The 25779-nt window shown below is 38.6% G+C and overlaps 1 protein-coding gene across 2 annotated transcripts in view; it reads right to left on the bottom strand.

Moving 5' to 3' along the window:
* Nucleotides 1-25779, bottom strand: part of SHROOM3 (shroom family member 3) — a 264050-nt gene that overhangs the window by 112883 nt on the left and 125388 nt on the right. For both annotated transcript variants that reach the window (XM_089676000.1, XM_089675993.1), the window contains exon 2: nucleotides 4249-4374. The gene's annotated coding sequence lies outside the window, so the exon portion shown is untranslated. The remainder of the gene's footprint in view (nucleotides 1-4248; nucleotides 4375-25779) is intronic.

The raw sequence follows: 25779 nt of genomic DNA, 5'->3' as shown, positions 1-25779 counted from the left end.
GGGCCCGGGGTCAGTGGGGGGCCCCATGAGATGCCCCTGGTACCTTTTTCATAGGCTTTTTTGAGTTTGGGCAAGGACACAGGGGCCCCATGATCCTATTGCCCGGAGGCCCCATGAGTTGTCAGTCCACCCCTGGTTTCAAGTTTGAAAACAAATATCTAAGTCCTCTAGTTTTAAGTTCAGTGCAGAGTTTGGATCACTTGCAGACTAAATCCAATCTGATGACTGCAGAAATCTTTGGCCCTCAGAAAAAGGTATTCTTGATATCGTCGGTAATTTTACTGAAACATTTTATTGCTTCTGGAGTGGGTGTTGCAGATTCAGATTCCACCCAATCAAAGAGCATTTTATTATGATTAGCAGAAATCTATATTTATATTTCCATCTGAAAAGGTTTCACAGTCCAAAAACCAGCATATTATTTAGCAGAGTAAAATTACAATTTGTTAGACATCAAATATGTAATGTGTACCGACCACCAATGCAACCAGGGGCATTTGCAGATTTTACAGTTTGTAAAAAATAATTTATTTTCCCAAGTCCATCAGGGCAATTTTCATCCTACTGGCCACCAATGTCATGGCATTCTATTTCCACCAGACACCAATGCCAAGCATTCATCCTCCAACTTACAACCAAGTCCATATATTTTTTCTGACCATTGAAACTGAAGCATTTGGGGTTGCTCATCCACACCTGCATGGCTGTCAAATTGGGACAAGTAGCTGTGTCTTTAGAGCTGCCGCATCCCATTAGACATAAATGGGCTGCCTGCATGCAGTACCTGGTGGCTGAAGCCACATAAACAAGGTGCTCTTTCACAGGCTATGGGTTTCATTGCGCATCCAAAATGGATCTTAATAGGAGTTTTTACCAAATGTCAGGTTGTCAGTAAAAAGTAAGCTCTGTCGGTAAATGTTGTATGTTTTTTAATTGTAAAACATTGTTGATTCAACTGGAAATGTGGATCATTATACAGGATGGCAATATCCTTGCAAACCAAGAATGGTTAAAGTGCTAGAACTCTAGTAAACGCTGATAATACCTCCAGTGGAACCAAGCATAACCCTATTAGAGTATTAGGAAACTATGGTACTTTTGTGAAAAATTTACAGCTTATTATATTTGTGATGGCACCCCTTTTGGTGCCTCCATTAGAGAACTGCTTCCTCTCCACTGGAACACAAGAACAAGGTATAATAGCTGGGCATTTCACCTAAGATCTAGACAACACTAGCTTAGGTGCAATAAGGAACTCTCTTTACTGTCAACTCACACAGAATTTATACCACACAAAATCAGGTAGGAGCTTGATCACATTATCCTAAACAATGCAAACTGTAAACAGTAATATCATCTGTACATATAATGAACAGCCAACAGCTAACAGTGAACTAATCAAATAGAATTCTAATTAACAGCTAGCAGCTAACAGTGATCTAATTAACAGTAAGCTAATCAACAGCCAGGCATCCAGGCCAGCAAGGAGCCCACCCTAGACAGCTCGGCTACAATGCCACACCCCTGGATATACAAAGTACATTACACATGCAGTATTTCAGGCATTTGCCTTTCATGTGTATAATTTGTCCACTAGAATAATCATCATAAGACAACACTTATACAATGTTCCAGCAATCTAAAAAAGTGGAATTCATTATCTTCATAAAATTCCTGAGGGAGATTGTTGATAAATATTTCTGTCCCAAGTGGAGGAGCTTCTCCAACCCAGTCTGCAGGAGGGCTATCATATTCCTCTGACCATTAACCTGTACAAGATTAATAATACACCTTTCCATCCACTCCAGAAGGAAAGCTTTATTGTCTTTATTCATAGAATTAATCCAAGCCTCGCTCTCAGCGTTCATCACGTTATTATCCATCATCACGTTATTATCCATCATCACAGACTGATCCACTCTCTCCATGGGATCAGAGGCTGAACTGAGCTCTTTTCCATTCTTTCACCGGAAGAAGCAGACACAATCCCCAGTCTCCTCCATGGGCCGTAATCAGTGAGTAGAAGGCTAGAACATAGTTCCCGCCAAAAGCCCCTTCCCCACTTGGGTCTGTCACAGTATTCCCAATGCTGCAACTGCCAGTTAGTGTACCTGAGCCTTATGGGGGAGGGTGGAGTCAGGGTTTGACATACTGAACAGCAATTTACACCAGCAACTAACTTTTTAAGTATGTAAAAACTGCACTATGCACTTGAATTGTCCAAAATGTTTATTTTGTAGAATCTGTAGATTAATAAATTTTACTTTCATATAACTTTCACAATTTTCAGGATCTTTTATTCTAACAATAAATAATTCTGCTGTCCTTTTATCTAGGACAACTACATAATTTAACAGGTTCAGGTGCATATCTGGGCAAGCTCTTCTATAAAAAATGTTCCTCCAGGACAGCATGTTCATTGTATTGTATACAATATATGTCAAGAGTCTAAATTTTTTCTTATTGTATATGTTAAGAGCTGTGCTAGTGTTATACGATAAATTGGTATGTTCCTACATTCTTCAAAGCAACTCATTTTAGTTGCTTACCTAATGCAGATGGACTTTCAGATATATTCATTCATTACAGCTCAGCTAAAAAAAGATTCAAAACTACACTTAAAGTGTATTTCCACCTTTGCAGTCAAATTTGAGAAACACCCACTATATATTTATTTGTATACCCATTCACACATCATACTTAAAAATATATATATTTTAAAAAACTGTCTTACCTTTCTATTTGTCTAGGACAGGGCTTGAAAAAGCCGCTCCCCCGCTCGCCAAATGCGAGGAGAAATTCTCTAGCGGCTGCGCTCCAAGCCTCATTTTGAAGCCGAGTTCCGGTTTCCGACTTCCGGTTTCTGGCTTCTTCAGCATTGCCGCTGAGGGGACAGGTGCAGGAGAGGCCCGCTCTCCTCCGCTGAGAGGAGACACCCTCTCCACCGCCGCAGGGAACTCAAGGAGTAAGTACTGTATACATGTCATATCACTATAATGGAGTACAGGGGAGCTGGGATATACATACTGTATACATGTCATATCACTATAATGGAGTACAGGGGAGCTGAGATATACATACTGTGTACATGTCATATCACTATAATGGAGTACAGGGGAGCTGGGATATACATTACTGTATACATGTCATATCACTATAATGGAGTACAGGGGAGCTGGGATATACATTACTGTATACATGTCATATCACTATAATGGAGTACAGGGGAGGGGGGATATACATTACTGTATCCACGTCATATCACTATAATGGAGTACAGGGGAGCTGGGATATACATTACTGTGTACATGTCATATCACTATAATGGAGTACAGGGGAGCTGGGATATACATTACTGTATACACGTCATATCACCATAATGGAGTACAGGGGAGCTGGGATATACATTACTGTATACATGTCATATCACTATAATGGAGTACAGGGGAGCTGGGATATACATTACTGTATACATGTCATATCACTATAATGGAGTACAGGGGAGCTGGGATATACATTACTGTATACATGTCATATCACCATAATGGAGTACAGGGCAGCTGGGATATACATACTGTATACATGTCATATCACTGTAACAGTACACAACACAGGTTCCCCTCCTTTCAGAAAGGACATTTATTTATTTCAGGTACTTGTATAGCGCTGTCCGTTTACACAGTGCTTTACATATATATATTGTACATTCACATCAGTCCCTAACTTACATTCATATACATACTAGGGCCAATTTAGACAGGATCCAATTAACCTACCAGCATGTCTAGAGTGTGGAAGGAAACCGGAGTACTCAGAGGAAACCCACGCAGGCACAGACAGAACATACAAACTCCAGGCAGGTAGTGCAGTGGCTGGGATTTGAACCAACGACCCTAGTACTGCCAAGTGGAAGTGCTAACCATTTAGCCACTGTGCTGCCCATAGGACATGCTGCTTTGTATCACTCTGCACAGCACACAACACAACACAGCACATAATGTAAAACACACAGCACACAGTTAACCCTTTGATCACCCTAAATGTTAACCCCTCCCTGCCCAGTATCATTAGTACAGTGTCATTGCAATAGACGATGTGATGACTACGGTGATTCTGTAAAGGCAAATGGTGAAGTAAAAAAGTATACAACAGGATTAAATCAGGCAGGTCAGCACAGTCATTGGAACTTGGAGAAAATGCAGAATGGCACCGTACATACAAAAAATGAGCTCATAAAGGTCCCCTCACCTGTTCTTGAGCCTTAGTTTAGGTCCTTCTAGACATGCTGCTGGTTTGATGGATTGCTTCCCTGGTACTGTTTCAAAGCTGATGAATTTCTGTTCATAACATTCAGCCTTCCCAAAAAATATGCTTCTAAAAACAAACACAAGACAAAAAAATAACCATAAAACAGTCAGTCAAGTAGAAAGAGTGTGGCTTATTTAATATAACACCAAAGAGTATATTAGGCACAGTGCAAAACTCAAAAGCAATCAATTCAATCTAGCCTTTTTACAGTTTAAAACAACAAAAGCAATAAATTGTGATTACCATTACTGTGGACATAAACACTCTATATACTGTAGTGATCTTTGCCTTAAAAACAATTATTTTATAAACCGCCCAGTGATTGCACCCCTTTTAAGTGAACTGGGCCACGCGGCAATGCACGCAGTTGTGGTGCAGTAGTGCAGCATTTAAGGGGGGTCAAAACGTGGTGAGAAGGTGACATATTACCTACTGATCACCTGGCAAATGGCTCTGAGGAGCGCCAGCCCTTGCAGCTAGTATAAATGAGTCATTAAAGCTAGGCTCCAGCCTTACCTTCAGTCTTGCACAGTTGTATAGGCTCGTCATCTGCACTAAAAATGCTTACTCTGGTTTCACTGCATGCTGTGAGCCTCTTGCAGTGTGCATTAGAAGCAGCTACAAGTCAGATAGAACCGTTCTTATTTGCTAGATGGAGGTCATCCAGCATCATCTAGTCTTTCTTGTCCAGACTTTCTGCCCTGCTCCACCCCTCTTATTTATTAGATTTCAGTTTCTTCATCATAGAAGAAGAATCTGCCTGCATTGCATAGAGAAACACAGGGTCTAAAATAAGGTATGCACTGAAAATGTAAAAAAGTTCATTAGCATGTTGATGAGGGAAGTGGGGAGTGAGGAAAGGGGTGAAGCAAAACGTGAAGCAGATTAAACTTCAGCTTTAATTATTTTTAAGGAATAAACAACTGTATCTGTGTTTTTTTTTAATAACTACCGAGACTTTAATATTATTGCTACACCTAATTAAGTTTCTGTTTGGCATATTTGGACTATAGTCATATTAGTTAACAAACCCTTCTATGAGCTCAGGTTACATATTTGAAAAGACTTACATTCCACGCATGACAGGAATAAAGTCATTTAAATCTCATGCAGGTGTCTAAAAGACATTTTGACTTAAATCTGCAGCAGAACAACATTTTTTAGTTTAAAATTAGAAGAATGCAATTGATCTGTTAACAGGTTGTATATTTTCAGCTGAAACATCAGGCTTTTGTGTACTCTGAAGCATAATTCACATATCTGTAATTATACCAAGTATGAGATTGCATGTACAGAAACACAGTAATTTAACTGAGAGAGCAAATTGTAGGTACAGTATATTAATAGCATTCAAAGATATTGGCAGTCATTTGGCAATTATCTATAAGGATAGACATTTATGTATTGGTTGAACAATCAAAATGCAAAAGCTTTGTCATTTCTCATTTGGAAATAGAATTAGCTTTTGTCTGAATATGGGGTTCAGCTGTAATTCAGCTTTATGTGCTTTACCTCTACTTAACCAAAAAAAATTCATTAGATGCAAACAAAGTTGAAAATAAATGAATGAATGGAAAAAAGGTGGGAGGAGAAGAGGCTGGTCATGTGACGTGTCAAAGGCGATCCAATCACAAAGTACTCTCTGTAGTGTTATGCAGACAGCACCACATGGGATGCTGCAGGCTCCAAGCTCTGGCCTGCATTTTATGAATGACTCATAAAATGTAGGTGCAGTGTAGAGTTACAAAAGTCCAGAACATCCTTAATGCCTAAGATGATTTCTGCTTTTTACTTCAACCAAGACATTGTCTTCTGTGCCAATTCATCCAGCTTTAGGAAGACCAATTCCCCTTTTGTAATCGTAGCTGGACCCCATTAGGGGTTCCGGCTTCTTGTTCCACCAGCTCTTGTTTCACCATCTTTAGGATGCTCAGGTAGACCATTATGCAAGCTTAGGGTCTCAAGGATTGGGTTCCACCCTTTCTGTGAAGGCACACTTCACTAGATTCATGAGCACTTCTTGGGCTTTTTGGCATCAAGCAATTTTTGCAAGGCTGCCCCCTAGACTTCTGTTAATATGTTCTCTGTTCTACCAGTTAAACATTATGACCACATCTGGTATCAGATAAGGTTCTTCAAGTGGCTCTTTGAACTACAAGGAGTCTGTAGTTCTCTGTTGTTTTCTTGGTCTGTTAGCTGTGTTTCCAAACCCTCAGTTAGGCTGTTTTCAGGCATCCTGGATGTGCAAAAATTTCTGTGTCCCTCAGTGGATAAGAAAGATAATAGGATTTTGGTACCGTATTGCTTGCCGGTGCGGTATAGCATGCTGAAAGGTTTATCCTAAGCTGGCCTAGAGGTTTGTTTGCCAGTGTCCAATCTTCCTGTAAGCAGTAGATCAACCTAAAGTTGAGAGACTTCCTGTGTCCCTCAGTAGACTCCAAGAGAAGGACTTTATGGTGAGTACAAAAATCCTATTTTAATTCTGGGGCGATGTCTTCTCACTTCCTGTTCTGTTGACATCTCTTAACTAAATAGAACGTGTGAGGCAATCTCCCCAAAGGGAATGCAGACAGGAACAGAAAGTTGACAAAGGTTTTAACACCTCCTCACTCTATCCCAAACTATAAAAAAGTTTTGTTTTATAAAGAAAAATGGAAAAAAATAATCTGACTCACATGGGAGAAGACTGACATCTAAATGGTTTCACTGTTAACCCCTGAGTACTCTCCGAAGACGTTGGGTCACCAACAAAACTGGTTAGATGTCAGTCTCTCTTCTCCCATGTGTTCCAGTGGTGCTCACCATATCTCTGTATAATGGATGGACTTTTACTTTTACACCTGTTATGAAACCTCAACTTTTTGAATTTCTGCTTGAGTGAGTGGACAATCATATATCTGCCTTTCTCCTGGTCACCTACACAATGAGCTCTTAAATATCTGGAGTGACATCTAAGCCATGTATTTACAGTATCAGTGGTTCCTGTAGAAGCCTGTGTGGGAAATCTGTGCATTACCATTGTCAATTTAAAATGCATCTTCACCCATCCTGTACATGAATAGCACTTTTTTTTTTAAAGAAAACTAGGCAAGTTTTCTAAGATTAGTAGTGATATATAGCACGTACAGGGGGGCAGCCCTCTCTGGGGCTTTTTCTCTCACCACAAAATATTTTTCACATCTTTATTTTCTCATTTATCATCAATTACAATCTACATTACAGAGAACTACAGCTGAGCTCAGCCATGTTTGCCCTTGCCAATACAAACAAACTGGGATGCAAGAGAATGGGAGAATTGTTTTGCCAGTGAGGAAGAAGAGGGAACACTGGGGAACCCTGACTTGCAGTATAATTTAGTAAATCATACCAACTCTGCTATACATGCTTTGGAAATCAGTTAAGGCAGTTTATGCATCAGCTAGAATGTTGTGCATTTCTGACATAAAGCAGTGTTACTTTCCATGTAGGAGATCATTAAGGATGCAGCCATAATAAAACAATTTATAATTGTGTACACTGCCCTTTAACATACAGTATATTTATTCACAATTGGTATGTCAGATCCATCAACACCACATCCAAATATAACCATGTACAAATAGAAACAAAGGCGTGAAAGACTTTAAAGGTGCTTATATACCCTCAGGATGAAAACAACTTTGACACACTATATGTATAAAAATATTAGTTTTTATTACACAAAATAAAATGGAACATATACACCCTCCCATAAAATCAGGTAAGAGAATAAGCCCTTCAGTACAGTGAATCCCATATCACACTTTCCCTATGTTAACAATACCAGACCACCAGTGTGACAAGCATAAATCAGTGATGGTGATATTATGGTAATTCCCAATGATAATGATAGATAACAACATAAGTTAACCCTATTATAACTGACACAAATCTATATAATTATAATAATGTGAATTACTAATACCGACGATTGCTCAGACCAAAAATCTCGACCCAGAGATAGAGAGAGGTGGGTACAATGGGACAGGCTATTGCCGGGGCAAGGCATACACAGCGGCATGCACACCACACTGCCCGAGGAAATGGAGATTCCTATTTCATAGCTATCATCCTACGGATTAAACACAAGAAGTATTTCTGTCTCCAATATATTCTAATAAATACAACCATTATCTGCCCTTCTTAGATTACTTAGGCAGAACAGAATTATTGTATACCTCCAAGTCTTAGAGACAATTGGCCCACAAAGAATTGGCAAAATAGTATATAACTTGATGGATGTCAGATAGATGTTCCAAAACATTGGTCCACCCTTCTTGAAGAAACAAGAAAGCCAAATTCAAGTAGGTAATATGGCTCTGTGAAAAAACACAAGGTCACATATACTCAAAAACCGGTTAAAATTAGTACAACATAACTGTTCACCACACCGACAAACTTGCTACCACCTACCTCTGTCTTTTTCTACAAACACCTCTCTCCCAAGGATCAGCATGGCTCTAAAATCATGCCCCATCCTGGTTTATATAGGGGTAAACAAGGTACCTCCTCCCCTCATGGCAGACCATGCCATATTCCAACCTGTGTCACCGGAACCTATTCGAGGTGTGGAGATCTGCCACTGCGCATGTGCCGAAGCAAACGCCGCTCACGGATACCAGCGCGCATGTGCAGTGGTGGCGGAGCGCGCCAGACCGCCCCAACACCACCATCAGACTGGCTACAGTATATACAGTATATTGTTACTTTCCATTGGGCTATTTCATGTAGCAGAACTGTAACTAACAACACAGTTATCACTATGTCAATTTTTTATTATCAGTGTTATTGTACTACACCTTTGCCATATATTTTACATTTGTTATCACTGCAAAATATAGATCACCTGCTGTAAGGATAGACACAATGCTTTGCAACGTTCCATTACTTACTGATCTTATATAACATTAATGGAACTTAATTCATTTCTGTACATCTATATGCATCTCTGCAGACTCATGCAGTGTATACTGTATATAACACCACAGACAATAAAATACTGTCACTCTGTAAGTAACTTGAGTTGAATATGTGTATATTATAATGCACAGCTGCAATACATTTGTTTGGAATGCTACAATCAGATCATAATAGATGAACATTCAGATTCCAATGGAAGTATACATAAATGTCTATGATAATTCAAAGCAGGCAATTTCTTTCAGGACCTTTCCTAGTAATATTCAGGTAATCTCAGAGAACTACTTCTGGTCCACCTAAACAATGTAAAGGGAACCACATGCACCACTTACAAAAATCCTCATTCTGCCCTTGGTGTTAAAAGTCTCATAGATAGCTATGTGTTAACTTGTGGGTCCAATACATATGTATACATGTTCCTCAAGTCATCCGGCCCATGAACAGATTGCCCACACCAATGAATAGCATTTACTAGTGGTTAACCTTTGACTGTGAAAGAAACAAGTGTGTCATTGTTTCTCATTGGTGTGCCAATCATCTCCTATGTGCTTGATATGGCCCCAATTATGGATGTTAAATCACATATTGGCAGCACACCAAAATGTTCCTTAGCCCATATATTTTTAGCTCCTTAGTCACCAGTAAAAGAAATGTTCAAAGTTTGGTAACACACAGGGTCCCATTCAACAGGCAGACTGTGGCAATATTCCACTGTTATAAATTAGCCACTGCAAACTGCTCTCCTATTAGTTTGGGGAATTTATTGATCTGTTTAGGGTGATGAGAGATTTATTGTTCAAAGCTGACAGGGCCATAAGTCTGATCACTACAGCAACTTTATTGCTGCACCTTGCTGCACAATAATGTTTGGTGTTTAGCTGGGACTTCCATGTTCCCCTGTTGAAGACGTGTCCGTTTTTAGAACAATCTTTACAGTTGTTCAATGACACTTTAAGCTAGTTTTATAGGTTTGGATTGCAGCTCCCTTGACTGAATAAAGATAATTGCGAAAATTATTTTTGGTTTATTCATACAGGCATACAAATCCACTGAAATTCTTGCTGGCAGGAAAGATTGTGCTTAAAAAATGATCCAAAATTGTCCAAACTGCAAAACATTTACTGTATTTTTTCGCTCCATAAGACGCACCTGACCATAAGATGCATAGAGGTTTTAGAGGAGGAAAACAAGAAAAAAAATATTCTGAACCAATGGACTGCAGACTTAGTACAGGAAATGACCAGAGACTGTAGATGTACTACAGGAGATGACCAGAGACTGCAGACATAGTAGAGGAGATGTCCAGAGACTGCGGATGTACTACAGGAGATGACCAGAGACTGCGGACATAGTAGAGGAGATGTCCAGAGACTGCGGACATAGTAGAGGAGATGACCAGAGACTGCGGCCATACTAAAGGAGATGACCAGAGACTGCGGACATACTACAGGAGATGGCCAGAGACTGCAGATGTACTATAGGAGATGACCAGAGACTGCGGACATAGTAGAGGAGGTGACCAGAGACTGCGGACACAGTACAGGAGATGACCAGAGACTGCGGACATACTACAGGAGATGACCAGAGACTGCAGACATAGTACAGGAGATGACCAAAGACTGCAGACATACTACAGGAGATGACCAGAGACTGCGGACATAGTACAGGAGATGACCAGAGACTGCAGACATAGTAAAGGAGATGATCAGAGACTGCGGACATAGTACAGGAGATGATCAGAGACTGCAGACATAGTACAGAAGATGACCAGAGACTGCGGACATACTACAGCAGATGACCAGAGGAGCGGGGGGGGGGGGCAGGCGCCTGAATTTGACATGTACCCGCTCCCACTTCCACTGCCTCTCTCCTCTCTCCCTGTAGTCTTCTGGGACATGTGACAGGTCCCAGAAGACTACAGGGCCATTCACAAAGCGCAGCGCTTCTTGTGCATGCACAGTGGGTACCGGGCTGTGAAGCCGCAAGCTGTCACAGCCGGGTGCCCACACTAAAGATGATGAGGTGATGAGGATATTGCTGGACTGAGGAACAGGTAGGATCGACAAGCAGGGTTTTCTGTACAGAAGAGCTGAGCGGCCATCCCGGTATTCTAACACAGCAGCCGGCCGCTTCATATTCGCTCCATAAAACGCACAGACATTTCCAGCCATTTTTTGTGGGAAAAAAGTGCGTCTTATGGAACGGAAAATACGGTACATGCGTATGCTGCCGCTACCTACTAGTGTAGAAGGACCCCGTCCTTTAGTCATTCTGAGTAACTGAAGGCTAAAGTCATTCTGTGCCAATGCTGCTGTCTTGAGAATAACTCATTCAGGACCGAGAAAAGATGTAAACATCAAAAAAGTGTCGCTAATTGACAACAGGCAGTGGCAGCAGCAGTTTTGCATGTAAATGCATGTTTACCTTGTAAAATCAGTTCAAAATCAGTCAGTGGTCAAACAATTTTCTGCTTTAGGCTTACGCAGCTACGAGGGAATACTGACTACAATGTAGCTGTGCGCATTGACCCATACCCTACAGTATTGCTATGTTCAGATTCAAATAAAACTAAGTAGTATGGATGCCCTAAATCTACCAAAAACAATTGCAAATTGTGCTTTAACGTCCTCTATTACAAAAAGCAACAATGATAAACTTTTATTTCAGAATTCTTTAGTACAGTCCACCTCAGCTTTTTATGTTTTGCCTAGACCTTACTTTCAGTAGTTAGTCATATATTAGTCCAAATCCTAACTGCCCCCCTAGCAATAAAACATACAATACTGTTTTAATGTAAACCAGTTCTTTGCATATGAAGGGAAATGTAACATAAATAATTTAGGGATAAATGTCCCCATTTATCTTTTTGGCACCCCTCTGGCTCTTTGGCTGGCACTTTGGTATACAGAGAAATCATAGTAGCTATATCAAGCCAAAATTTTCAAAGCTATTATATATATATATTTTAGAAAGGATTGAGAGCTCCAGAGGTTGGCTTTAAATCAAACCTGCCTTTAGAGAGTTTTTTTTCTTTACATCCCATGGCCCTTTAGCTCCTGTTATCCAGGCCACTTACCTTAGTAACATCATGCCCCTTGAAAGTCTCACAAAAACTAGTAAGTGTGATTTATTAAAACCAGTGTTCAGTTTAAGATGTACTGTGTGGTGATAGCATCTCTTTAATCCATTCTACTCCAGAAGAAGATGATTGTCATATTTCTGTTTTAGAATAGGAAAAGAATGCCAACAAAAACTGACTGCTATGGGCAACCAATAAAATTTGTTTTCTCCACTTTTATGATCATCAACCAAGCTACTGTCTTAGGAATGGAGTCAATTTGTACCGAAGGATTAGAGGCAGTCAAAGGGATGTTCACATTTACATTCATCCTGAATCATTGACACTTTTCTTAAACAATATAATTCATTATGATGCCCATGCTACAGAAATGTACCAGATGAGAGTACACTTAAGTATTTATGAGGCGTTACATACCAAGCCCATTGAAGTGCTGGGTAAACAGAAACTAGTTAATTCCTTAATGGTCTAAATCAACCAAGGAGTCTTTGGTCTTAGTCCATTTGTAAGGTTTTTTGTTCTGCACTGGCTGACTGTTGGTTTTGCAGGACCATTATAATGAATTACACATAATCTCTGGTCCAGGGTGCAATGGAAACGAGTGTTAATGGCTCTACTCTACTGTCGAAGTTTAGGAAAGAAGAATAATTATGCCAAAGTGGATACTAAGGAGAATTACAGCAAAGCAAATAGATGCAAAAGTGCCCCTGGCACCATTTAGGTTTCACCTTTAATTCTTTAGAAAGATTTTACAAAACATCTGTCAATTCAATTTTGTCAAGTGAATTTACTAAATTTATCACATATGTTATCACTCCCTAAAATAATGACAGTTTCTGGTTGGCATTAAAGCCTATGCACAGCCAAAGTAAAACACACAAAAATCAGCACAAGGGATATAACTTACAGTCAGTAGGATGTGTTCCTTGTGCTGATGCTTCTTCTGGTAGGTGAAATCTTCCTCCATCCATAATCCCCCACCTTCAGCAGCCAATACATTTCCTTATAGTGGGGGTTAATAGAATTAGGAGCTGTCTCAGGCTCATATCAAGAGTGTCTGCCCTTTCCAGCTGGGCATTGATTGGTTTTGATTGACAGCAGCGGGAGCCATCTGCTCCCGGTGCTCTAGCAAAGCCAGTGAGACATGACACTGAGGGAAGAGAAGATCTGCAGATGTGCACAGCGCTGGATTGAAAGGGGGCTCAGATAAGAAAGGGGGGGGGGTGAGAGGCCCAAACTGATGCCTAAACATTTTTTACCCTAAATCAAGGAATGCATTAAGGTAAAAAATATTTGGCTTTAGAACCACTTTAAGTGATGTAAATGATCAGCTTTTTTTTTAGCAAAAAAAAAATGATAGTGTCAATAAAGTATTAGTTTTTATACAAATAGATTTTGTGCATTGTTTTCACCCTCAAAATATGTATAAAAAAAAGAATTCCCTCCTCCCCAAAGCTGTGATTATTTTTTAACTGTTCTGCATCCATTTCTGTTCCTTACGAGGCTCATCTGGCTTACTGTAGTAGTTTGATGATTTCTGGAGTGGTGAATGATTACTGGAATCACTAGCAGACAAAACATGACATCTGGGATAAATGGACATCTGGGATAAATGGAAGTCATAAAATGGTGTGTGCTGCTTTTACACATATCAAGAAAAAACATACAACTACTAGGTCTTGATACTGCCCAAAAATGCACATACATATGGTTTGACTTAAAAAAAAAAATGAAGAAGAGTTTCATCAGACTGGTTATTCTTTTTTGGCACCTCTAAGTGCCTTGCTTGTGCCAGAGTGCAGCAATCCTTCAGTTTGCAACATAATTTCTGATATAGTTTTCAGCACTTCCTTGTTAACATTATCTCCACTTGTTTAATTTCATGCACACCTCAAGTAACACAGGCGTTTCCTCTTACCAAATGTGTTTTGGCAGCTGTCCTGTCAGAATTTAACTCCTCACAGGTTCTTAAATGAAAGCTGTCAGATAGGACATGGTGAGATTGAAGTGCAACAGACCCAACGTTAGGGAGGTCACCACAAATTCATCAGCAAGCAGCTTAGAGGACACAGGCGAGAGAAGTCACTGTACTAATTGCTTTTACTGATACAGACGAAAAATATGTGAAAACATGAAAATATAATCCTGCCTATACTAACAGGCAAACACAAGGCAAATGTAAAATACTTAACTCTATTATAACATTTAAGTGCAGCTTCAAACTGTTTTCTCCCTGTGACAAACTCATACATTCACATACAGCCAGCTATCTGTACTGATCTTGGTTAAAACTGCAAAAAATACACGAAATCAGAAGTTTTTCACGTATTAAAGATGTCCATTGAAAATAAAAAGAATATTTCTTTAAAATTTAGTAAAATACAGTGAAAAGAGAACTGGGAGCACTTATCAGACCAAAGTACTGTATAGCAGTACCATGCTCTCAATGTATCAACTCTGTATCCAAATTTCAGCACTTGAGGTGTAGAGCCTAGAACAAGGGTTAGGTAAGTATATGAAACTTTTTGTTGCAGAGCATTTGAGATTTTAATCTCTCTTCCACTGGATTTACCCCATTGCTGACAATCACTGATATACAGGAGATTTTTAGTAGCTTAACCATCCTACCAAAATTGCTAGAGATTAATTTCTAGGACAAGAAATTGACCGCTAAATCAAATGGAACAAATTATTCTCTATGGAGTAAATCCTATGGTTAAAATGACCTCTTTAGATCCTAGGGCCCATTTACTTCTTTATAGTGCATTAATGTGTGTTGTGTCGCACATTGCTGTGTGCTGCTTTAAGGCATAACATGGCCAAAAGCGGACACAATCCTGTTTTTGTAATGCACTGCAGCATAATATAAGATATTCAAACCGCTTGGCACCGCGATGCAGTAACACGTTACAAGATGCACATTTGTTTAACTGGTGCCTTAATGTTAGCCCAGCAGTGAGGTTGTGAAAAAACTGCTAAGACTATAGGTTTGCTTTTAGGATGTATGCTGCCTGTAATATGTGCTTCATTGCAGAGTATAAAAAATAAAAAACTAAACAAGTGAACTGACACACAGGATCAACGGCTTCAAATGTATCAAAAGCCAATCCCTTTTATTTAGTTTTGATAAATTAGGAAATAGTTAAAACTCCCAGTCAGGTTCAACTTCTCCTTCAAATAACTCCTGCTGCTAAAACAGACAAAAACTCGATCTTGCCATAAAACTCTTTTTTTGTGTTTTCCTCATATCCATTTGGTCTTGGGTTGTATTAAATATCTTTATGGGTATGGTTTATAGTGATTGGTAACACTGAGTCCATACTGCCATTGACTGCCACCATTTGCCGCCTGTGCTTACCACCTTGATAGCGATATGTGAGTTTGCATAGATTAAATTTTTGTATGTACATATGCAAAAAATCATATATTAGATTATAATATGTTGTATTTCTCAGATAGGCTATTCACCCTTGTCTCCAAGAAATAAGGTCCTTCAGAAGCATGTAATGTGAAATGCGTCGACCTCTTGGATCAAATTACTGTATATAATGGAGTGATGTGAATGTTACACTTTTTTATGCTATTTCAAGAGATGTAACAACATTGGGGATTTAATTCCCTAGAAATGTATTTATTTATGTTTGTTTTTTACTATGCAGTAAACTGGTGGTAATTTTAAAAGTGAATGTCTTTCTTGGTACCAGTAAAGCCAATATTTTCCCCTTTTTGGGTTGTTTTCCTTGCCACAAAACATTGAATCACCCAGTCCATGATTCATGCCAAAACTGAAGCAAACCTTCAGGACAGAACCAGGAGCTATACTAAAATTTGGCACCCCTGGGTTGACAATTTCTTGGCATGGATTTCGAAAAGTCCCTTCTACAGCCCTGACACGGGTGGTTACTTTGTCAATCACAAACTCCTGCAGTGCCCCTACTGACACAACCCCTGGGATCTTTCCTCGTTCTTCTCTCTCTCTCTCTCTCTTTCTATTTCCCATTTCTCTCCCTTGACTGACCACTCTTCTGGTGCCTGGCTCTTCTCATCACAACCCTGAGCTATAGGTGGGATGGGGCACCCAGTTACCATTGCTTAAAACTTATACCACCATATGTTGCATTTGCTTAGTAGTTAGAGGTATGTTTGGTTACAAGTGCCCCTGGGCACCTTTCAATTTGACACTTGCTATTAGCACATGCATATTTCTATCTGATATTATATAAACCTCCCCGGGAGGGGGTATATTTCATTTTATGGCAACTATGTAAAATTCCTGGAAGCATGTATGTCAACACTTTAATAAAAATTTTTACCAAGAAAACTCCCAGTCAAGTTTTTTTTGCTCTCTGTGTACTATTGGGTAAGCTTCCCTTTATTTCCTATCCCATAGGAAGCAGGACAGCATGAAGCTTGATTTAATAAAGGCTTTGAGAGCCTTCATAGAAAAACAGTGTGAATTGTCACTTTACCTATTCAATTTTTTCAGTGAAGATTACCAACTTTAGTAGATCTGTCTTAGTCTCTCCAAAGTGAGGGAATTTTTTTTTTTTTTTACAGTGACAGCTGTCACTGTAAAATGTTTTCCTATTGGAATGTTTCCCCTTTATTCCTGTTCTGGTGACAATTCAAAATTCTGGATTTTCCCACACTTTCAGTTACAGCGACAATATTCAATAGGACAAATTGATCCACCTTCCTCTCTCCTCTCCTCCTCGAAGTTGGTAAGAAGCGATTCATTTCTTTTGCTGTGATGTCTAAGCAGTTTATGTGGGCCATATACAGAAGAATTTTAGAGTTGAAAACGTACACCTGATTCCTGCAACAGTAAATTTTTCTTTGAAATTTATTTTCTTTTTTTTTTTAAGTAAGATAAAAAGCAATCTTTATGTTTTCTTACAAAACAGTAATATAAAGAAAGTCAACAGGCAAAAACTAGACAAATAGGTTCACATTTAAACACAAGACAGGCATGCCTAACTGAAACGTACCTTTTTCCAAATAGAATGGAATTCTATTGTGAAAGAACTGAACGAAGATATTTTATATACAAAAGTGAACAGGACAATCTGTTACACTCAGCTAAATAAAAAAAATTAAAGTCGCGACAAAAGGAAGCAATTTTTCCACTTTGTATTAATATAACCAACCAAACATTACAGTACACAAAAGAACTCTGCTATAATTCCAGCTACTGTGATGCCCACGTGTTGGGCCTTGTCATTTCACAGACTGTGGTGTGACCGTTCCAGATTATTAACATACAACTGAATATTAACTGTGCGGAAAACCATAGAAAGGCTATTACAGTACATGATGTGACGGCCTTTTGACAATGTTGCATTGACTTAGAACACACAAATACCGTTCAGACCACACACACATTCACACTCACAAGACGCCTACTCTGAATACAGCAGGGAAGTGTACAGGCTTGTTAACAAAACCTGCTGAGAACAACAAAGATTTATAATATGACTGGCCTTAAATGAACAATGAAACAGCGGATGCCGAGCTGTTGTCCCACATACTGCTCAATACGGTCTAGAAATAAACTCTCCCGCTATAAGTTCAGAACAAAATCTGATTTATTTAAATATGTCCAATAACTATTTACACTTTATTTGCATATGCTTAATAATACATATTTTTGTAATACCAAATAATATTAATAAAGTAACATCAGTCTTAAAGTTAAGTATTTTTTGTTTTTTTCTTTTTGGCTGTGTGACATTTTTTGGCAAATTATTTTTAGGTGCTGTATATATTTTCCTTATGATATTCCTTATGTATATTTTTTCTTTATGATATATTTCATAATGTATTTATATGTTATATTTATGTCTGTAGAATGAGCTGACTTACTGTGTATGTTATGAGTGTGGATCCTGAGGAAGTGAGTCTCTCATGAAACATGTCGATCCTAGGCGCCTTATATCAGAGATTTGTCACACATATAAGATCTCTTAAATGTCTTTTGTCTTATTTATTATTTTAACTTTGGAATAAAGATTGAAATTATTTTATATAGATGTGTGATTTCACGGTGGCACATAGTTCCATTCACCTGCTTCCGCCCTTAGGGAGTTCTTTAATCATTATACACAATATGATGTTAGTATCAATGATCCCTCAACTAACCCCAAGGAGACACCTTGCAAAAAGGTTTCTACACCTTTGGTCATTATACCTCTGGAAGTGGGGGCTTTTGTTTACTCATTAGAGGCCCTGGTAGTAGTGCCGCTGTGGTCCAGGACATATTTTAATGCAATTTGATTATTTTTAAGTTAAATTTATACAATGAAAATACTTTTTGACTGGTGTTACTGTTATTCCTAATCTTATTTAGACATAGATGATAGCATCAGTGAACTACTAAGAGGTGCAAAGGAACTCTTTAGTGGTTATCCAATGGGGGAAAAGTAGGTTGTATATAACTCTTTCCTCCCTTTCATCCAAGGTTAGCATTGCCTCTTGGGCATTTGACACTGATATGTACAGAGAGTATCCCAACATTCAAAGGCATGAATGCTATTATTAATGTGGCTATAATGTACTTTTCAATGTATAATGCTACAGACCAGCAATTAAGCCTGGTATATGTGCAAAATACATGGGGCTGGGGAATGGGTGCAAAGTGGCAGTGAATGCTAAAACAGATGTTGGTGAATGCCATTGAATTTAACTGGCAAATTTGCAAGAAGTGAATCTGACCAGCAAACTTACTGTGTGAACAAGGTGAATCTCCTAGATTGTAAGCTCTAATGAGCAGGGCCCTCTGTTTCCACTTGTACCAAATTGTATTGTAAAGAGGACCTAGTTGATGGAGAGTATGATGAGGCTGAAGTATTATGGGTGGAACTGCACATGGGGGTGCATATTACAAAGGTAATCATTGGAGTTTGTTATAAGCCTCCCAGTGTTAATGAGGAGGTGGAAACTCAGCTCCTTGCACAGATCAAAGGGCTGCAAGGGCTGGGACAGTGATAATAATGGGGGATTTTAACTACCCAGAAATTGACTGGAGTAATGGTACTGCAGGAACAATTAAAGGGCAAACATTTTTAAACCTACTATAGGACAATTTTATGGTACAGTTCATAGAGGCCCCTACTAGGAATGATGCTCTGCTGGACCTGGTAATCTCAAACCATGCAGAGCTTATTACGAATGTCCATTTAAAAGAACATCTGGGTAGCAGTGACCATAACATGATTTCATTTATTGTTAGCTGTAAACAGCAAGCACATACGGGAAAAATAAAAACGCTCAATTTCAAGAGAGCTAATTTTCCAAGGCTGAGAGCTGCTCTCCAAGACACAACACAGAAATGGGAGTTCTTCAAAAAGACTGTATGTGAACACACTGCAAAATATATTCCCATGGGTAACAAGTTTAAAAGGCTAAAAATCAAACCTATGTGGCTTACAGCCAAAGTTAAAAAGGCTATAGATAATAAGAAAAGAGCTTTTACTCAATATAAAAAGAAGGAACACTATCATCATTTAAACATTACAAAGAATATAACAGAATATGCAAAAAGGAAATAAAGGCCACAAAAATTGAAAACTAACGACAGATTGCAAAATATAGCAGGACCAGCCTTAAAAAATTCTTCAAATATATTAATAGTAAAAAGGTCAGGTCCGAGCATGTAGGCCCTTTACAAAATAATCTAGAGTGGGTGACTGGGGACAAAGAGAAGGCAAATTTATTAAATACTTTCTTCAGCTCTGTGTATACAAAAGAGTATGGGGGAGCTCTTGTCTATAATGGGCATGGTATTGACACAGCTCCAGATGATCCACATTGGCTCACAATTGATATGATCCAAAAATATTTAGACAGTATAAAGGTGAATAAAGCACCTGGACCGGATGGCATACACCCACGGGTCCTTAAAGAATTGAGCTCTGTCATTTCAAAGCCATTGTTTCTAATTTTTAGGGACTCTTTATTGACTGGCATAGTACCACTGGATTGGCGTAAGGCCAATGTGGTGCCAATATTTAAAAAAGGGTCAAAATCTTCACCAAGTAATTATAGACCTGTTAGTTTAACTTCTATAGTTGGGAAGATACTGGAGAGTTTAATAAAAAACCACATAGATGAGTTCTTGCTGAAAAAAATATTACAGACACCATGGATTCATGAAAGACAGAAGTTCTCAAACAATCTGATTTATTTTTATGAGGGGGTGAGCAAAACCTTGCACAGAGTGGTGGCGGTGGACGTGGTATACTTGGATTTTGCAAAAGCGTTTGACACAGTTCCCCACACACAGCTAATGTGCAAGGTAAAGTCTATGGGATTGGAAAAATCCGTATGTAAATGCATACTAGGGGAAGTGCAACTAGAGAATCAATGGTGCAGAAGGATCTGAGAGTTCTGGTAGATCACAAGCTTAATAATGGCATGCAATGCCAAGCCGCGGTTTCTAAAGCGAGCAAAATCCTCTTGTATTAAGAAAGGCATAGACTCCAGAGAGGGATATCATATTACCCCTGTACAAATCATTAGTAATACCTCATCTGGAATACGCAGTTCAGTTTTGGGCACCAATTCACAAAAAGAACATTGGGGAACTTGAGAAAGTACAGAGAAGGGGAGATTAAGGGGGGATATGATCAACATGTATAAATACATCAGTGGTTCATATAGTGAACTCGGTGTAGAGTTATTCACCTTGAGGTCATCACAGAGGACAGGGGGCACTCTTTACATCTGGAGGAAAAGAAATTTAATCTCCAAACATGGAAACGGTTCTTCACAGTGACAGCTGTGAAAATGTGGAATAGACTCCCTCAAGAGTTGGTTCTGGCCAGCTCAGTGGATTGCTTCAAAAAAGGCCTGGATTGTTTCTTGGATACACAGAATATAACTGGATACTAACAATTATAGGTAAAGTTGATCCAGGGAATATCCGATTGCCTCTCGGGGGATCAGGAATTTTTTTCCCAGCAGGAGCAAATTGGATTGTGCTTTGCTGGGTTTTTTTGCCTTCCTCTGGATCAACTGTGCATATCGGATTATAACTTTTTTTTTCTATGGTTGAACTGGATGGACATTTGTCTTTTTTTCAGCCAGACTAACTATGTAACTATGTAACTGTAATGTCTACCTTCATTTTGTAAAGCGCAGCACAAGCTGTTGGTGCTATATAAATCCTGTATAATAATAATATCTAACCACTGTGTGGTAACCCTGGCCAATGTGTGGCAACTGTCCTTCTTGATATACCCCTGTGTTTATTGACAAGAAGCATTCGAACAACAACAAAACTTCATCATATATCGATTACTAAATTTCAGAATACAGAGCATCCATGCACTAAAAATTATGTTACTGTCTGAAGCATTTCTAGTGGTAAATGGAAGTTACTTTGCGGTAGTTAAAAATGTTCGATCATTAATTAAATATAAATAGTTTAAAATATTTTTATAAATAGTTTTATAAATATGTGCAATATTCAGGATTGTTTTAGTACTAATGCTAGGACTACACTATAGGAAGATTTCTATAAAATCAAGGCATTTTGTACTGTTTGTATATTTTTAATGTTATTTTTAACAATTTTTCAAGCTATTTATGGCTTATGATGCCAAAATTAAAATGATATTTAATAATATTCAGAAGCTGATCTGTCTTTATTTTTACTAGTTTGACAACTACTTCCCTATATAATACAATCTATTAAAGCACTTATTGCAAAGAAATATTTTAATATCCTACAGAAAATGTGTCTACTATGAGTTTAGTAAACTTTAGTTAAGAAGGAAAATAATTGCATGGGGCTTGGGGAGTGCCATAATAATGAATAAGGGACGCTATAAAAGTTTCCAAGTAACTTACAAAAAAATTCTGTTTTGTGTCTTCCTCAAAACTGTTGTGTTTATTTAGTTGCACAGGCTGACTTCCAAACTGCTGACATTATTCACACCACACACCATGAAGTAACTTGGTAATAATAGCTTTGAGAACTAAAGAGTGCATTGAGCTGAACTGTACTTTGATATGTCCAAAGTCAATTCTAGACAGGTCCCTCTGCGAACAAGAGGTGATTTGTAAAGATTTATAAAGAGGCGATGGATGAAAAAGGTGGCCTTTTGTTCTGAAGAAAAAGAGAACACTTCCATATAGATATTTAAGGTTTGACTTTTCAATGCTCCTGACAAAGTAGCTTCCTTCCTCATACATCCATGCTTTTCTCAGGGTGGGTGGAGGAATGCAAGGCCTATTGTTCATACGACGCCATCCTCGTGAGGAACATAGGAGAGCATTTTGGGTCACAATAGTTAGATTTACAGGACGCTGTCAGATGTCTTGTCATAGAAAGCACAGAACCGTAAATTATCAAGTCTTTCTTTCTCCTCCAGTTCCCAAAGCATCCCAAGAATTTGTTGAGCGGGTTCTGAACAGTGTGTGAAAACCATGAAACAATAATTTATTGAGAAGTGTATGCTGCATACTGATATGCAATATAACCCTACAAAATAAAAGTATGGAATGTGGCAGATGGCCTTATCCCATTGTATCTAACATAATAATTGGGAGTAAAGGTTTCCACGATGCCTCCCAGTTAATACAACTAATATGATGAAATGCAGCTACTTTATATTTGAAAATAACAGTCTGGCAAAGTTCAGCATGAACCCCATTTTTGTCTTAATCCAGAGGTTGTCTTGGGGGTCCCATTTAAAAATAACAAGAGCTGGATAGCTTGTATATTGCGCTTATTAAACAAGACAAAGTTGGGATTTTCTATAGCATGCTGTGTTTCCAGAAGCAGTTTTCTTTGTATCAACTGTTCTAAACATTTTGAGTTACTTTCTTTAATACCAGAATTTGCACTGTACTATTAAATGGCCTGGCTTTATAAAAACAAGCATTTAAAAGATAATTGGTAGTATTAACCACTTACCCTTCAGAGGATGTACCCCCCTTCCTGACCAGGCCATTTTTTGCGATAAGGCGCTGCGTTTGTTTAATTGAAAATTGCGCGGTCATGAAATGCTGCACCCAAATTAAATGTATGTCCTTTTTTTCCCCACCAATAGAGCTTTCATTCGGTGGTATATGATCGCCTCTGCGGTTTTTATGTTTTGCGCTATAAAAAAAAAAAAGACCGCCAGTTTTGAAAAAAAAAAACTATATTTTTGCCTTTTCGCTATAAAACATGTCCAGTAAAAAAATTTTAAAAATCAAATTTTGTCTATGCAGGGCCATACAAAGCAGTGTGCAGAAGCTGACAGGGGAGAGATCTGTATCGTTTGCACACAGGTCTCTCCCCTGTCAGTGATACATGGCAACCACCTATACATGGCAGCTTAGCACAGCTTGAAGGTTCCAAGAGTACCCGTCCTTCTAGGTTTAGAAATACAGGAAAGGCTAAGGTCTGGAGAGTGATGCATGTAGTTCAAAAAGAGAAATGTATTCTGATTTTTAATATATGCTTCCACCCAGATTCAACTTTAGGTTTACTAACTATAACATGTCCTGAGATCCTGCCATTAGAGGGGGCTCAGAGGAATGAGGAAGGCCCAGCTAATATGCAGTGCATTATACTGTAACGACACCATAAAACGCACATTTAGCTTCCTACTACCTGAAACTCAGCATACAGTTACTGCACGATTTAAATAATATATATCACGTTTTGACCAATAAATATATATTTTTCATTTTTACCGTTTTCGCTTCCATGAAAAAAAATCACCAAAATCCTGCTGGGTATCTATAACGCTCACACCTAATCAGAAAATATATACACAGTATATCTAACAATGAAAATCGCATAAATCTCTAAGGTACCATTCACATGGCACAATTACATTTTTGAAAAAGGCGAAGGTACTGCTTTTAGTCCTCATACACACTGGACGTTTTTACAGCTGCTCTTTTTGGCTTTTGATGGTTTTTTTCTACAGCCAGCATATTATCCTATGTGTTCATGCACACAAAGACTGTAATCAACGTTTTTTGGCAGGGACATTTTTTGGCTGGAAAAAAACCCCAGGACTAGTGGGTTTCTAGAGGAGTTTTTTAGCTATAAAATCGCCCTAATGTGGAAAAACGCATCAAAATGCAGTAAACTACTGTAAAACTACGCAAACCGGCATTTTTGGACTTTTTTTGCCCAAAAAACGATTTTTTTTGGAAAAAAACACTAAAAAACACAAACGTGAACAAATGAAGGCAAACGCTGCAAAATTCTGCTAAATGCTAATGCCAAAAGGCTAAAAAAACCTGAAAAACTCACCTTTTTAAGTGGACTTTACACAGCTAACATTACCAGCGTTATCAAAACACCCAGTGTGCATGGAACCTTAGTGTAGCATATTGCATTTTTGGCCGCATAGATTTTATTGGGAGCACATGAAAAGAACATGAAAAATGCATGTACATGCATTTTTGGTGTGTTTTGGCAGACTCTTCTACAAAAAAGGAAACATGAAAATGCATCAAAAACACACACTAAAATTTGCAACAAAAATATACCGAAAAACGCATGATTATGCAGTAGCACTAGTGTGAACCGAGGCGTAGCCTCCCTGATGGTATTCCCGAGTGTAGCTCGGGGTAAGGTTTCAGTACCAAAAGCAGTAACCCCGAGCTACACTCCGGCATCTGTTCTTCACTTACCTTGTCCTGCGCTCCCGCGATGTCCCTCCTACAGTGTCCCCTGTAATGTAATCCGGCGGATGCCGGCATCTGTCATCTGGGTTCCGTCCCCTGCGAGCGTCGGGACGTATGGGGGACGGAACTGGCGGGAAATTTGAAAATGACAAAAAGTGACATTCACTAAATACACTAAAATCACATAGTAAAACATTACTGTATCAAACCATTTTACACACATGTTGTCCCTAGTGCTTTGTCCTGTGCCCTGCCTGCATTTTTTCTGTTCATATTGCCTGGAAACAGAAATGTCCATGGCGTCCAAAAAGTGTCCCTTTAGGTCAAAAGCGGTTTTAGACCAGCTAGAGAACAGCGATAGTAAATTAGAACCACTTGCAGAATTGAGTGATAATGATTCGTGGTGAAATTCGTCATCAGACACTGAGAACGATTTTGCGACTTTGCTCAGTGATGTGCGAACTTGGCGCTATATTTCAAATTTCATTGTTTTTGGTTTGATTATATTATTGAATTAAATTTATTATTATTATATTATTATTTTTTATGATTATTTATTAAATTATAATGTATGATTTCGTGTTTCAAATTTTAACATACCCGGGATGTTTACTAGACTCTTGTTCGGACAGATTTCAGTGAGTTATTCCTAAGATCTACAGGCCTACAATAAAAAAATACATATTTCCATGCAAAAAAATGTACCACTTTCAGCACAGAAATGCGGACATAATCAGACCGCTAGGGAGGTTAATGACTATTTTAGAGCCTATTCTTAGATGTTTTAATTGTTAATTGAGTGTGTAGGTGTGTTGAGTTTT

The sequence above is a fragment of the Staurois parvus genome, unplaced genomic scaffold, assembly GCF_062004578.1.
Source record: "Staurois parvus isolate SC_StPar_1 unplaced genomic scaffold, SC_StPar_1.0 ptg000013l, whole genome shotgun sequence".
Classification (NCBI taxonomy): Eukaryota; Metazoa; Chordata; class Amphibia; order Anura; family Ranidae; genus Staurois; species Staurois parvus.
This window is presented reverse-complemented; position numbering and strand designations above follow the sequence as displayed.